The sequence below is a fragment of the Protobothrops mucrosquamatus genome, unplaced genomic scaffold (assembly GCF_001527695.2).
Source record: "Protobothrops mucrosquamatus isolate PMUCROS unplaced genomic scaffold, P.Mucros_1.0 scaffold181, whole genome shotgun sequence".
Taxonomy (NCBI): domain Eukaryota; kingdom Metazoa; phylum Chordata; class Lepidosauria; order Squamata; family Viperidae; genus Protobothrops; species Protobothrops mucrosquamatus.
Genome location: NW_015386540.1, coordinates 2664415 through 2680520, shown reverse-complemented (window position 1 = coordinate 2680520; position 16106 = coordinate 2664415). Strand labels below are relative to the sequence as shown.

Below are 16106 nucleotides of genomic sequence, written 5' to 3'. Positions count from 1 at the left end.
ACTCCAGCCGGCTAATCCCGGCCAATTCGATAGGTTGAATCCCTCTCTTTCAAAAAAAAAAAAAAAAAGGTGGGGAGGGGTATTTTAGAGGGAACTTTAAAGAGCTTGGATGGATGTAACCTATTCCTTTCCTTCAACTCTTTTAGAATTTGGGGTAAGGAAGTGAAATAATCCTTCAAACTAAGAACAATTGAGATCCCCATGCACTTTGCAGCGCTTGTATTCCTTCCCCACTTGTCTCTTTTGAATGTTACATGTTAAATTGGACGTTTAATACATGTGCTATCCATTGTCTTTTTATGTGTAAATCCTCAAAAATCTGAAGGACTGGATCAAGGCCTAGTGTGTATAAAAGCATTCTGTGACTAATAACGCTGAAAATGTAGAAAACTTTCATGGGGGAGGTTTATAAGGTATAAAAGCCAGGATGGAAGGACTGGAATTCACATAAATTGATGTATTATTTGAATGTAGAATGTGATAGAGAGATGAGACTAAGAATGGTATCTTTTTCTAATGTTACACTTGTATAAACCATTTAGCCAAGGTCAATCAAAACAAATTCCCAGGTGATGAGTAACTAGGAGATGTGATGAAAAAGAGCCAAAACATCTATAGGAATATTGTTCTATTAGTTGTTCTGGGCAAAAATTTCTGTATTTTGAAAGTAAATTGGAATTAACCAACATTAAGACATTACCAGGTACACATAAATGAAAATCTTTGATTCAATAAGAATGGTAGAAGTCACGTTCTAGGCAAAAGTCCATTTGGAAACCGTCGAGATACCCACTTCCCAGACAACCCAATCAATGAAATCTCACCTATTATTTGTAAAAATGCTCATTTCCAGACAGCAACACCAAGTCACCAATCACATATAATTAACAGCTAAGATCTAAAACATTAATGGGAAAAGTTCTGTTTCTTCTTTTATAGGAGGGCAATTCGGAAATAAACCTCCATTTGGTTATTCAAATTGAAGCACGTGTCATAACATCTTACGTACAAGGTTTAAATTTCCTTAGTAGTCACTTGGTGCCAAATCTGGCCTACGGACGGTAGGGGGTGAGGGGTGATGAAAAACATCCCAACAGAACTGCTTCAAAAGGTCTTGGGTGCGTCTAGTGGTGTGCAGGCAAGCATTATTATGAACCAACACCACACCAGAAGTCAGCATGCCCCGATGCTTGTTATGGATGGCTTGTCTGAATTTTCATAACGTTTCACAGTAGACTTCTGAAATGATGGTCAAATCACACTCCATGAACTTCACTAGCAGTACTCCTTTGGCATCTTCACATTTGGTGAGATTTTCTATGGCACCACTTCTGGTGTGTTGGTTCACAATAACACTCACCCGCACACTACTAGACGCACCCAAGAACCTTTGAAGCAGTTCCATTGGGATGTTTTTGATCACCCCCTCTATAGCCCAGATTTGGCACTGAGCGACTACTACTAAGGAATTTCAAACCTTGTAAGACGTTATGACAAGTGCCTCAATTTGAATGGTGATTATGTCAAAAAGTAATGTAATGTTGTAGTTTTCTAATGTGTATAATAAACGTTCTGTATCTGTGAGTGTCTGTCATTGATAACCAAACAGAGGTTTATTTCTGAATTGCTCTCGTATTATTCTGCTGGTAATTTCATCAAATCACTAAGAGCTTGAAGATATACACATTATCATAATGCTATGGTAGAAGTTATCTGTACAATGTGCATGTTTTAACTGTTGTGCATGAAACTTTGATTGGTGATAAAAAGAGACTTTATCAAATACGAGTAATTTTTTAAAAATTCAAATTATCTTATATTATTCCTCTCTTGACCCTCAAAATATTTAATTCAAACAAGCAAAAGTTTGCTTGTTCATTTAGAAGAAGTGTAATTTTAACAACCTTCATTTTTAACTTCACTTATACTCAGTGAAATTTGCCTCATTCTTGGCACGGATGGAAATGAAAAGTGGGACTGTAATGTTTTATTAATTTTATTTTTTTTAGATTATTTAACATAAGATACCTCCAATTAATTGCAAAGATTTGGAACTTTTAATAAACATTATAAAATAGGGCAGCAAACATAGTTTAGAAGAGTATTTCCTATTATCTCACTCAAGAAATGCTTTTTCCAAGAGGGCATATGTTAATCAAACATGAATTGTCTAAAAATGAAAGATGCAGTTTTTAAAATTCTAAACATGTTTGCATATGCAAATTAATAAAGATTGAAAAATTAACAGATAATTATAGCTTACATTTCTTTAAATCAGATAATATGCCCATCTAGACAATGTTTCAAAGAGAACAAAGTGATATGTTGAGAAGAAACAGAAGGTCTTTGATAAAATTAGAAGCAAAGCAGAACAAATAACTAACATGCAAAGAATATTTTAGACATATTGGTGTCTCAAAGGCACTTAGAGGATTGTGCTTTCCAAACTTTACTAAATATCCAGTCAATATCAATTTCTTCTTGAACAAAATGCAGGTAATGCTCTCTTCTATCTTTCTGAATAGAAAATAATGCCCCGAAGGAATCCTTCTGGCCCATACAGTTGAAGTGTGAGAGAATGCTCAGAGATGTACTGTATATTAACAGATCTTGTCCACACCTTGTTTTATTCAATTTCTGAGTGTAGATTTGCTCTATATTTTTTAAAGTCTGGTGGGGCTGAAGCAGGAGTTCTCCAAGGAGCAGCAAGCAGTGATGAAAGGCAATTACTTTCAATAATATTCTACAGCAGTAGCATGCAATAACTGAAATAAATCACCATTAGCAGGATTGGCATTTGAAATACTATGTTAGGACAGGTGACAATAGGAAGGATTTTGATAAGAAAGATTTTGATAGGAAGTCAAAATTCTAGAGGTTGAACTAATTTCTAATAATAAGAATTTTGTGACTATTTTATGTCTATTGCATATGCTGCTTTACTTCTCTAGTCGATAAGAGGTCAATATACAGTATTTGCAGCGTTGACAGTTAGGCAATTTTCAGCAAACGTTACCTATTATTACTCAGATGTACATATACTGTACTGTAGCACTCAGGAGCATCACACACCAAAACATACTAAAACCAGCAAGTCTCTTTTTCCCCAGGCCAAGCTTACACAGGTAGTCTTGAACAGACTAAGTTTAGAGAACTTTGTTCTCATGATCAGAACCTAATCAAAGACTGAATGTACTTTTTTACCTGGAAGATACCAAATCAGCTTTATTGGCTTACTACAGAAGACAACTTTATACAGAAACATGATATTTTATCTCTAGTCCTACCTTTTCCTATTACAAATGGCATATGGTGCTTTTCTGAAATTTGATGCTGTTCTGTAATATCTATTCCCTTTCACCTCTCAATTCTTTCTGCTTGGTTTAGTCTTATAAGGCTGCCTGACTCCATTACAATTCTGTGCAATATACATGTTAAAATAACTAATACAAACAAAACAACAGGCTTCCCCCCCTCCCACAAAGTGCAAGATATAAATATAAAGGGGGCAAAACCACTCTAGATTCTTGGGATTCTTGACTATTAATTATGAATAATCTTTTTATTATTAGAACAATTATTTTAAAATATTAAAATATTTTAAAACCCATTTCAAATGCATCTAACAGAAAGAGGTTTAAAAATAAGTAGATATAATGTCCCTTATTGACTTTAATTCTCTTTTTTGGTTTTTGGAAAAGTCTTAAGGGAAAAAGTATAAAAGCTCTGCTGTAGATTGCAATAGATTAAACATGATTTACTTAAAATCACTTCGACTGACACTTTGTACTCACTGTTGTTTCCTAGGAAACGGAGGAATTAATTCTTGCCCTTTTCATCCAATAATGGCAACCATGTGGCTGCCCAAGACCACATGAAAGAATTTAAGCAACAGGGAAGTGTGTGGGTTGTCCTTGACTTGAAATTTGAAGATGGTGGTTTGCCATCAATTACATCAACCAAAAGTGTGAATCAGTTTAATGCATTTTCAATAACAACCCACTGTTTCTGACAGCAAAAGAAGCTGTCATTAACAATTCAGGATTCTGAGGAGATTTTTTTTTCCAAGCAGGCTTTTCAGTTAAATTTTGCTGGATAGATTCACATCACAATCAGGTTTCATTTAAGACAGTTACTTTCATTGGACAATGAGTCAAACATTCAAAGAGCATATATTATATCTAACAGAAACAAAGGAAAATTCCTCCACATTTTTTTTTCTAAAATTGCCAGTGCAGATACTCTTCCAGCAACTTATAATACATATTAGTATACTAATGAAATTACTTTATATTTTTCAACATTCTACATTTGTGTTTTTAGTCCTTATTGTCCAGTTACATATTAAGCCACCTCTTATTGGAGAGAAATGATTATAAAATCATCTCAAGTGATGAAAATAAGACAGTCTAATTTCTATTGTCATTGGCAGGGGTGTCAAACTGCTGGCCCATAGGCCGGTTTCATCATACTGAAGCTGCGCACACCCCATTGCCGGCAATGCAAAAAGAGTCAACGATACATCGCAACACATCACGTGGTGATTTTGACACCTGTGTTGTAGATATATTACCCCCAAACAGCAGATTGTATTTGCTTTTCTCCATTTCTTTTCTGAACCTGGAATTTAGTATTAGAGATGTCTAATGTACAACTAAATTTACATCAAATTAAACCATGGGATGTTTTAGAAAACATAATGGCTGGTTCATACTTAATTCTTATGCCATAAGTTATAATTTAATAACCATAATATAATAAATTAAAAACAAACAAATGATGCTACATTTTAGTGTTCTCTAGACACTTTTATTTAACCTTAGTTAATCTCAGGTAAAAAACCTCACTGCCCTTACTTAAAAACTGATTATGCTGGTGTTAGTTGATTTAAAACAGAAGGCTGTTGGGTGCAAAAGTGCACCAGCAGTTTGCTGAGTTGATAACCACAGCAGTGGTAATTCTCTTCAATGGAGCAAATGCATTTCTTTCAGTTTTAAAACTTGGATCTCTTCATTTGTTCTCCAGCTGAGTACCAGGAAATGACAGGTGGTAATGGTGCTGTTTTGAATACTATCAGTCAGTATTCCTCCCACTTAACAAGAAAAAGTTAGTGTTACAAGCTGTGCAGATAGAATTTTAGACTCAAGATATTAAAGTACCCATTATGTGAGTCAGGAACCGACTGTGCCTTTTTCACGTTCAATGACAAGTAAAATGTTGCAAAAACTGAACAGATGGATTTAGCTCTGATTCATAGCTTATACATGTTTATTATAAAAGTATTGTCTTTCTGGTTCAATTGAAGAAACATGTTAGAAAGGAGTAAAAATTTTCAATTATTTCCTTTTTTAGAAACAAAAATGCAGTGCTCACATCAATGATAGACTGTTGAAATAGTCATTGTGAAAACTCCTCCTAGTTTTCTTATTCCAAACTTTGCAGGTGGAAATCATCACTCTGAATTGTACAGCAACAAATGCAGCACCTGCAACATTTGTGGTATATGTAAGAAGTGGTTTTACATACTAGCACCTGGGCTGTTACATTTTATACAAACTGCAGTTTCTGAGTAGATTTCAAAGGATACCCATGCAACATGCTCTTTGGCAATCTAATCAGGAGGTAATAAAAGTGTGAATCATTGTAACCAGAACCTACTTCCCCAAAAGGACTAGAAATGGCATACCAACCAAACCTGGACAAAATCTCCAAAGCAATATTCCTTGCTTGTCATCCCAATGGTTGCTTTAAGTTTAGAAGGGCTCCAATCTGTATGCACAGATCTGCTTTTTAAGTGCTACTCCATTTAGAGCAGGGGTGTCAAATTGGTGGCCTGTGGGCTGGATGCGTCATGTGCAGGCCACACCCCACCCCAGCTCCACAAAGGTAAAAAAAACATTGCAATACATCATGATACATCATGTGATGCGATTAAGTTTGACACCCGTGATTTAGAGTAACAACTAAAGCAGAGAGAGAGAGGGAGGGAGGGAGGGAGAAAGATTATTTGGGAAAAAATAATTTGGTTTTGCTGGGATTCCACTTTGTATGTTCTTCCCAGTCTAAATCTTTATAGCCTCTGGACAATGTCAGGATTTCCACCCCTTCTGATATCCTGATCATATGCATATATTGAATTCCACCTGGGGAAGAACAGTGATGTGGATAAACAATTATTTTAGTGATGGGTAGCTCATGTAGATACTTGAAAACATGTAGCTCTCCTGATGAAGTTGTAGCACAACTTCTATTATTTCATATCTCAAGCCACTGAGATTCCTTTTTAGACTCTGGATCCCCAGCTAAATTAACCCAACTTTTTAATGAATAACCTCAAAAGAATTTCTCTAATCCTGATGATTTAGGTTGCAGAATAGTCTGTATGATTGATGGTTAGATGATTCTGCAGACATAATGAGTAGACATTGAGTATTTTGGGATAATATTCCATGTATATAATTCAAACTTTCATCTCCCTGTTTAATCATTCTCCTGGTCATTTAAAAACTAGAGAAACATTTTTGTTCTTCTCGGTGTGAGAAGTTAATCAGGTATGATGTTTTTAAGTGACCAGAGCATTTCTCAATTCTAGAAAGCTAGGGAGTTTAATAGAATTGGTTATTGAGGGTAATAGGAGAATCTTGAAAAGTGAAATGTGCTTTTGATATATTAGTCTAACGAGACTGCCCATTCCTATAGATCAGTGATGGTGAACCTTTTAGAGACCGAGTGCCCAAAAAACCCCGCCCATCCCTACTCTGTCCCCCGCTCCACCCCGTCTGCCCCGCTCCACCCGTCCACCACCTCCATAGCCTGCTGCAGATTGCCCAGGTGGCCCTGCAGCACCACGGCGGCCATGCCCTCCACCCGTGCCCCACAGCATCATCTGTGTGCGATGGAGCGCGAGGGTAGAGTCTTGTCCCTGCTGCCCAGCTGCCATGTCTTTGGCTGTGCTGCTCCGCATGGACCATGCCCAGGGGCGACTCTCCTTCGGGGGGGGCTGCTGGTGAGGAGGGGGCCGTGGGGGGAGACGGGGAGTGACAGTGCGTATGCCCACAGAGAGGGCTCTGAGTGCCGCCTCTGGCACGTGTGCCATAGGTTCACCACCACTGCTATAGATGCTCTGAACTGCAATAAGTCAAAATCTCACCACAAACTGAGAATAAGATCTGTATTTTGATATATATCAATCAAGTAAATAATCATCGTCGTCAACAGCCATTAAATCGTATCTGACTCTTGGTCACTCTGTGGATCAACACTGTCCATCCTCTTCTGTCTTGCATTGCCTCTTTCAGCTCTGCCATGGTCATCTTGGTGTCATCTTTTATAGTGTCCAGTCAGTAGGTACTAGGGCTAAGTCAATAACAGACATTAAAAATAAATATCTATTATGTGAAATAATAGATTTTACAGGATTGTGTCCAAATCCCTCTGTGAAAATACTGAAAGTTTTCTTTTTTGTATTTCACTTGTCATCCAAAGCATTTTTTGCTTCAAATAGCAGCAGCTTATGTTGTGAAAAAACACTTTTGTAAGTAGAATTAAATCAAGAATTTGAATTTGTTTCTTGCTATTATTTTAAAATAAAATTGAGCTGCAGCTGTTGCCTAATCACTAGGTAGTTTTGGAAGAGAATTTCAGTTAAGGATGATATTTAAGAGATAGCTGTAGATAACATCCATCGTTATTATCATCATATATGATGAACTGACATTCTTCTATGTGAAGTTGGTGTTTCAGCCAGATGTCTTTCAAAAGAAGCAATTTCATCCAATTTAGTTATAGTGGATTCAAATATAATTATACTTAGAAAATACTGAAGTCAATGTGACAGATTAGGTCATAGATTTCTATAGGATATAAACTGGATTAAGGCAATGTACATACATTGTGCTAAACCTTGCTGTAATGTGATTTACAGTATTTAATTTTGGAATAGCATGTTATACAAAATCAGATATTGTAAACTTTCACTTATAGATTATCACTGTTGTGCACAATTTTTATGATTAAAAAAAAACTCTTCAATATTAATCTTTGACAATGAATTGTCAAAATAGAGCAGCATTTTTTCTCTTTTAAAAACTGAATGCCAAGTAAACTAGGTTTGTTAAATCTACCACACATTTAACACATCTATTTTATATATAAAAAAAGAGAGTTCATAAACTAGCATCCCAATCTCTATCTCCAAATGAGTTGAGAATGACCCTCATCTGTAATTCTGGTGCTATTGTAAGACAGCTGCTTAATTCAGATTATAAACTAAACAAACTAGAACTATGGTTGAGTATCAGCACATATCAATAAACTACTTAAGGAATCAAATCAATCATAATACAGAAAATACAATGTGTGTTTTTGTGTGTTTTAATTCAGTCTAATCCCTAAAGCGCTCTTGGTTATCCACATTATTAGAAAAAAGTCTTATCTGAAAACACTGCATTGCAAATAGCAGACTGCAAGACTGCACTTCTGTTTTGCCAAATGTCAGGGCAGTGATCAGGTGCTCAGGCAATTGGTTCTTATGGATCCAGAGACAATGAGCACTCCAGTAAACAACGAGATTTTAAGCTTTATTATTAGTTCAAGCTAAGAGTTGAAAGCATAACATAAAAAGCATACATATCAAGTAAGATAATACCCAAATCTTTTATAAGCTGCCAAGAGCTCCTTAACAATGATAGCAGAAATGCTCCATTAGTGGCCAGTTTTCACAGTACCGGTGCTAGGTTCCAAGAAGAAGCTCCCCCTTAGTAACAGTATCACAGTTTTTATCAAAACTTGGCACCATGACTTCATGGCCCTGCTATAGTCAGGAGACTGCAAGACCTGACCTTGACTGGCTGGCATATGACTCCAGGATGGGAATTGAAAGTCTGAGACTTTCACAGCAGGAAAAGCTTTGAAGTTATGTGAAGATTTCCCTCTTTCCCCTTTGTTCAACAAGTGGGAGTGAAAAACAAGCAGGCTAGCTCAGAATGAGCTCTGAACTTCTACACTTTTCTTAATGTAAAGAAGAAATCAAAATATGTCACTAACTCCTCAGAATAACAATGGGTCTTCTATATTGCTACTATACCTTCCCACCTCAACATTTAAGACTGTTGCAGACATAAAATCCTATATTTACAATGGAGATATCCCAGCTTCTCCTACTATTTGGGGGTCAAAAAGTTTAAAACCAAGTCAGAAATTGCTGGGTTGAGGAACAAGGAAAATTTGACTCTTAGATTCTCAGATTAAAGTCTGGAATTTTGGGGGGCAAGTGGTGTCCAGGAAAATTAAAGCAAAGAAAAGGAGGCTTAAGGTACTATTACTGGAAGAACAGGTAACAGATGTAGGAAAGAATTTGCATGTTTCTTTCTCTGTGTTATAGCTATTATTACTCAATTAGAAGTGTAGTAATTATGAGTATTTCAGGCTTTAAAATGTAAATCAGATTGTATATGAGGAAATAATTTCTTTTCACAATCTCCTGAGATCTGGAACAATACTTTTGAAAATCTGCTCCAATCTCTTTGCAAAGAATTGTGTGTGTTTTTTTTATTGAAACAGGGGAATATCATCTTGTGATCTATCTGGAGCACTGTATTTTCTATTGCAATTCACTTTTAAAGTTGCCCTGTCCCCTTTTTCAACAGGGAATGTTGGCATTTTATCATCTCAAGTACAAAAGAGGTGTTAGTTTATCTCTTCCTTTTTTAAAAAAAAAATAGTGTGCATCTGTTGCAAGATTTGTCAATTCTCCAAGGGAGATATGAGTCCTTTAGTCACTTTACAATGCTATACAGAGCAGAGGTGGCACTATAAAAACTATTTCTCCCCCCCCATGTTTTTCCCCCTTCTTAATCATCAAAAAGACAGAGTAACTGTGAGAACTCTGTCTCTCATATACAGAGGCTAATGGAGTAGACACCAGTTGAGATGCTAGCATCATACCAAATACCAAACTACTCTCTGCTAAGCAGATTTATAACTTTTTAGTGAAAAGTATTAAAATTCTCTGCCAGTGGAAATTAGCCAGTTTGCTTACTTTGCAGATCATCTATTTCAGACATCATCAAAGGCATATAAAATGAATTCAGACTAAAGAATTGAAGCATAACAAAGTCACTAGTTCATATGCAACTATGTGACAACAGAGCAGCTCTTAACAGGAAGTTAATAAGGCTATGGTAATTGCAAAACTTGAAACTGAAATATTAAGGTACATTCATTTAATTAGTTTCTTCCTTTATTGTGCTCAAGGTAATGTTTGTAATTTATTGTAATCTATTTGATTCTCTTTTTAGATTAAATGTGTGAGGAGGGGCACCTCAAGGCCACATATCATACCATAAGCTGAATCCTGTTTTTTCCAGCACAATATATTTATAAACAGGATGATCTATAGTGGTGGTAAAATGGGGTAAAATGATTAAAAATAGCTTTTGCTTTTATAACCAATCTCCATCCCTTTTGTATGTTTCCAGTTGGGGAGATTTACTAGGTAGCTTATTCATATAATATGAGTCAAATTTCTCTGGACTATCACTGAAATTAATTTGTAAGTGATCCAAGAGAAAAAAGTGTGCTTGTGGATAGTTCTACTGCTTAAAAAAACATTAGTGTGGATTAGATTTACCCATTACTTGGAAGTAAATCTATTAAGTTCAACAGAACTTATTCCACAAAATCTTTATGCATTACAAATTAATTAATATATAAATGTAACAGTTTTGGTTCTTTTAAACAGGATACAAACACCCCAAAGAACAAGTTAACTGGATAAATCTGATTCAGATTAAACCTTTTCCCTTTAATAGAGACAAATCTACTTAATGCCAGGTGTATCTGTAGAATTGCAATCGACTAAATCCAAATTAAAATATTTGGATCTGGTGAGATTTACATGGCATAGCACATTTGGATTTAACTGTAAATAAATAAACCTTACATCACAATATGTCAAACCATTATGTACTGGCTCACAGCTTCTTTCTAGATGCAATTCAAAATATTGGTACTCACCTTTAAAGCTTTGAATGCCCAGGATTAAGTCATTTGTGAGTCTTCTCTCTAGGTATCTGCCCATTCCACCAGCTTAAATAGGATTGCTCTAGATCTCTTCCCTTAAATGTTGTCTTTTAGTGGGACCTTGGAGCAGTGCCTTCCTTGTAACTGCACCCATCCTTTGGAATAGCTCCTCATCTGATATTCAGATGGTCTGTACCCTTTTAACTTTCTGAAAAGTGATGAAGAACTGGCTCTTCCCCCAAGTATTAGGATAGGGTGAGGATAAGCAAATATATTTATAACAAATGGGTATTATGATGCTATGGTGGAAAGCGCGATGTTCCTTGTATGGGTGATATGATTGTTGTTGATCTTTTGTGGGTTACCTACGATGACTGCTGTCAGATACAGTTTTCAATAAATAAATAAATATTTAAGTCCCAATTACTTACTGAATCAGAGCATTTGGTTGGGTGACTTTGGGCCAATCACCTTCAGCAAAACCCACCTCACAGATTATTGTGGAGAAAATTGGAGACAAGGCATTAGGTATGTTTGATGGCTTGAGATGACCCAGGTATATTTTAATAAGGATAAAAATATAATAGTAATATTATATTTGCATTGTGTCATGGAAATATTGTCAAACAAGATTTTTCTTCCTGCCATATGTCAAATGATGGTAGCAATAAGGCTATTACTGCTGTTTTGTGGCTAGGAAGAAATGTAATTTCTTCACAGCCCATTTTTAAATTGGCGATTTAACATACATTCTTTTTGAATAGTCATAGGGCAAATTACTGAGATTAGTTAATGTGGTTCTATTTGGGATGGAAAACAGCCAGTTGTAGAGCAAAAATAAGACCTTCATCTTCTGTCCTAATGAATCAGACTTTTTATTGTCCATACAATTTGTAGTGTATGCAGCATATTTACCATTTATAAATTCATAGTACTTAAAATTTGCCTTTATTCTTCTACAAGTAAATGAGCATTGGAAACAATAGGATTTACCATTATAAAAATGGTAAATTATAAAAATGAATCTGCGGTCACAGCACCACAATAATGTACCACCATTCTTTCATTGTGATCAGAAGGAACAAGATGGGGACAGATCATCCTGCTATCTATCTATACAGGTGCTACCAATGAACACAAATTTGATGACACATAATCAGGTGACTGGGATCCAGTAATAATCCATTTGGTAAACCCAACTAGTAAGACAGCATCTTTTATAAATCAGTTGGATTCAATGGAAGCAAAAGAAAAAAAAGGTATTTCATACTCAGATTGTTGTATAGATTGACTTAGCTTAACACTAACTCATGCTTCATCTCCATGTGTGGCATGAATATGACCAACAATGTCTTATTCAACAAATCATGGTTTAGTGTTAACTAGGTTGATGGCCTCTAAAATAATATCCTGCTTAAACAGTTTATTCAAACTTAAATTTGCTACATTCATAAAATGAAGCAAACATCAAGTCATTTATGGATTGTGCAATGTGTGAATCACATTGCATACTCATGAAGGCTTCATATTAAAGCTATGCAGCACTTTAATTCAAGGGAAAAGGGTATTTCAAAGCACATAGGATCTGCCGCCTGCCTCTCTTCAAACCCAATGTGCCTTTTCCTAAGTTTGTATTGCAGCTGCAGAGAACAGGCCCACCATCTTGGGGAAAGAAACAGATGATTCAAAAGAACAGCAGGCTGGTACTACTTAGTGACAGTGCCCCTATCCCAGGGGTAGGCAACCTTGGCTCTTTTATGACTCGTGGACTTCAACTCCCAGAATTCCTGAGCCAGCTATGCTGGCTCAGGAATTCTGGGAGTTGAAGTCCTCGAGTCATAAAAGAGCCAAGGTTGCCTACCCCTGCCCTATCCATTTCAAAGTATTTTTCTCCTTTCAAATCTCTACAAGTTACAGTACCCTTTTCCTTCATTATCCCTAATCCAAGTTCTTTGATCCACAAATCCTAGGTTCCCTCCTCATCTCTCTTTCAAAGTAAATTAAGCCACGTTCCTCTATTCAGCTCTTTCTTACAACGCCCTTTTTCTGGCCTTTCTCTTCGCCTTCCTTCCTCTCTATTTCCTGCTTCTCTCAAGCTTCATTTTTTCTTCTTCAATAAACAACCCCCTTGAAGCTTTTCAGTTCTCCCCATCGCCACTCATCCTCCGACCGACTCAGTTCCATCTCCTTCCTCTTTCCTTCTCCTGCCCTTCTTGGGATTCCTTCATTTACCTGCTCCACGCGAAGGAAATTATTTGGCTGACTGCCTTTTAAGCGTGTCACCTCAGGCACCTAATTTTCTCTCGCCTCTCCCTTCGCGAGTCACACCTAACGATCTCCGTAGGAGCCGGGTTTTTTTTCCCCCCTCCCCTATTAACTTTGGCGGTTGAAAGGCGTTTTAAAACTACCATCCCCGCGGCCGCTAAGGATGAGCCAGGAACCGCTATGACCGTTGGAGCAGGGAGCTCGAGCTCCTCCCGCCTCCTCAGAGCGCGCGCGGGGGGAGGGAGGGACGCCGCCGTTCCCCTTCAGGACCGGGAGGGCCGGCGGCGGCCGCCGCTTTGGGTTCTCGCCCCCGCCCCTCTCTTTCTCTCTTCGGCCTCGCGGCTCCTCAATCTCGCGGGTCTCCTTCCAGGGAACTCATCCTCGCCTCCTCCCCCCTCCCTCGCAGCGGAAGTGACCTCCGCGTCGCCCGCCTGCTCTGCCAGCAGTGTTGGGCGGCAGCGGCAGCAGCGGGAGACGGCGACAAGGTCGGCGCTGCTGGGTTCGTTCGCTCTGTTGCTTCGTCACCAGGAGCCGCTGTGTGACAGACGCTCGAGGCAGTCGGGTTCGGTGGCCGGGCTGCCAACAGCCGGGCCGATCCGGCGGGCGACGCGAAGAAGAAGCCGGCAAGCGACCGAGTCTTCGGGGCGGCGGGAGACAGGCGGTTATCCAACAGGACAGGAAGGAGGCGGCCATGGCTAAGGCCGGCGTCGCTCCCGAGCCGCCGCCTCCCTTACCGCCAGCCCTACCGCATCCAGCCGTACAGAAGGAACTGGTGTACAATAAGCTGCTGCCCTACGGCGATACGCTAGAAGCCGAGGCCAGCTACCTCCTCGCCCAGATCAAACTGAACCTCAGCCGCGCTGTTCAGCTTCAGGAGCTTTGGCCCGGCGGCCTCTTCTGGACGAGAAAGCTTTCCACGTGAGCTTGGCTGGAGATGGGGTGGAATGGACTGCAATTTGGGTAGAGAAAGACGGGGTGATCATAGACGGGAACCCCCCCCCCTTCCCTTCTCTTTTGATTCGGAGTGTGATATTGTGTCGACTCCTTCTTTTACTAAGGCTCGGGGCCAATACTCAAGTCAGCCTCCCAAAGATCACCCTGACTTGAAGCCCACCTTAGCCCTCCAACCAACACTTCCTACCTCTCTCGAGTCTGGATTTTTGCATCAAACCAGTATTTTTTTTTTCCCTTCCCCTCTCGCCTCCCCCCCCCCCCAGCCAGTCTTCCACTCACAGTAAATGAAAAGAGAAGGGAAACAGGAATTTAGGACATGTCCATTAAATAATTAATACTCTCTAATTTCTATTGAGCTAGGTTTGGGATTTAAGACTAAGTATCTAAAGGTACTTCTTACTTTGGTAGGCATGAACATTTTACTATTGGTATTAGAAAAAAAAAATTGCCATGCGTGCCCACTTGTGTGTGAGATATATATTTATTTATTTTTGGAGATAAATTGGATGCCTTCATTGTCACTGTTTTTAAATAAGAGGGTAGTAGAGATTGGTCTGGTACATACTGAACCATTCCATCTTTGTCAATGTTTTGCCAGGACTTGTATTATAAATTGCTTTCTATTGGAGAGCTTGAGATGGTTTATTTTTTTTAATATAAGTACTTATAATCCTTTCTTTAAACAAAAGTTTATTTCACAGACATCTTGGGAAATTGTAGTTAAATACTTATAAAAGCAGCTGATATAAGCAAATGAAAAGTGTGAGCGGCCATGGCTGGAAACAGTAACTTTCTGTTGAAGATGGCTCAAAGGATGCTTGATCCTCTCTTTCCAGAAGCTCCATTTAGCTTTTGGTTCCTACTGAAAATGTATTAACGTAAAATAACATTAATGTATTCTGCCATATTTTGCTTATAAAGCTGTATTTCTCTAAACTGAACAAAAATATAATTTGTTTCACATTTGGCACCTAAGGCAATGGGCAGTATATTTTTAATGAGAACAAAATTGTATGACACTGATATTATAGAGCTTCTTGTATTAAGGATTATGTTGTGCTACTCTTTTTAAGTACGGTAGTGAGCTTACTTCCATGCTTCCTGTCCTCTTTTTGTCTGTATTACTCCAGCATCTTAGCTTTGTTTGGTGGTATTTATCCAAGGACACGATCAACTAAGGGAGAGGTTATAAGTCAGTGATGGCGAACCTTTTAGAAACCGAGTGCCCAAACTGCAACCCAAAACCCACTGATGTATTGTCGGGTGCCGGGTAGGCATGGTCCATTGGGTGGGTGTGGCCATTTGGTGGGCGTGGCCCATTGGGTGGGTGTGGCTTCGGTGGTAACAGCAGACTGGGTGGGACTAAAAAGTTCAATCAATCAATTCCAACTTTGCGAATCCCGCAACAAGTTGAAATTGATTGATTGATTGACCCTTTTTTTTGCACACGGCGGCGGAGGCCTAAAGAGAAAAGGTTTTATAAAACCCAGTTGAAGGCTTAGGAGTGGGGTAATGGAGTGCGTGCCCACAGAGAGGGCTCTGCGTGCCACCTGTGGCACGCGTGCCATAGGTTCGCCACAATGGTTATAAGTAGTTGTAAGGTTGCAACTTGGCTCTTAAAGTGACCTTCTGACTGGGGCATGTGCTGGAACCTTTTCATGGGAATAAATTGCCATCACCTCAGCATGTGCAACTACTTGGGTGGGCTAATGTTAAGTGTCATCTTTAAATGCTCATTTGGACTTTAAAAGAAAAAGTTTGTTAGCTTACAGTATTAAGTAAATTAATAGTTTATTACACTTTATAGTACAGTATGCAGCTAGTGAATCATGCACTACTCAGTATTCTTAAAAAATAAATTATTC

The 16106-nt window shown here is 38.4% G+C and overlaps 1 protein-coding gene across 1 annotated transcript in view; it reads left to right on the top strand.

Annotated features, from left to right (window-relative positions):
* The first annotated feature begins 14166 nt into the window (after positions 1–14166).
* PSME4 (proteasome activator subunit 4) overlaps positions 14167–16106 on the top strand; it is an 82211-nt gene continuing 80271 nt past the window's right edge. The window contains exon 1 of the mRNA XM_015813675.1: positions 14167–14205. The gene's annotated coding sequence lies outside the window, so the exon portion shown is untranslated. The remainder of the gene's footprint in view (positions 14206–16106) is intronic.